This window comes from Cicer arietinum, chromosome 6 (genome assembly GCF_000331145.2).
Source record: "Cicer arietinum cultivar CDC Frontier isolate Library 1 chromosome 6, Cicar.CDCFrontier_v2.0, whole genome shotgun sequence".
Lineage (NCBI taxonomy): Eukaryota > Viridiplantae > Streptophyta > Magnoliopsida > Fabales > Fabaceae > Cicer > Cicer arietinum.
This window is the reverse complement of record NC_021165.2, coordinates 21,798,950-21,799,354: the sequence shown is the minus strand read 5'-3', so window position 1 is coordinate 21,799,354 and position 405 is coordinate 21,798,950.

Below are 405 nucleotides of genomic sequence, written 5' to 3'. Positions count from 1 at the left end.
GAGTCACCTTTTCCAGCTTCTTTGTAGGACACATATTCAACACATAGGCGGCTGTAGCAACTGCTTCTCCCTAAAGCTCTTTCGGCAAATTCTTCCCTTACAACATGCTACACACCATGTTCATAATTGTCCGATTTTTTCTCTCGGCCACACCATTTTGTTGAGGCGTATAGGGTGGTACAACCTCACGTACTATACCCTCATCATCACAATACTTCCCAAATTCTCTCGAAGTAAATTCGCCTCCGCCATCAGTTTTGAGAATTTTGAGTTTGTGACCGCTTTGCTGCTCAACCATGGATTTAAATCGTTTGAACATCTCAAACACCTCATCCTTCCTCTTTATGAGATAAATCCACAGCTTCCTACTAAAATCATCGATAAATGTGACAAAATATCGATTAC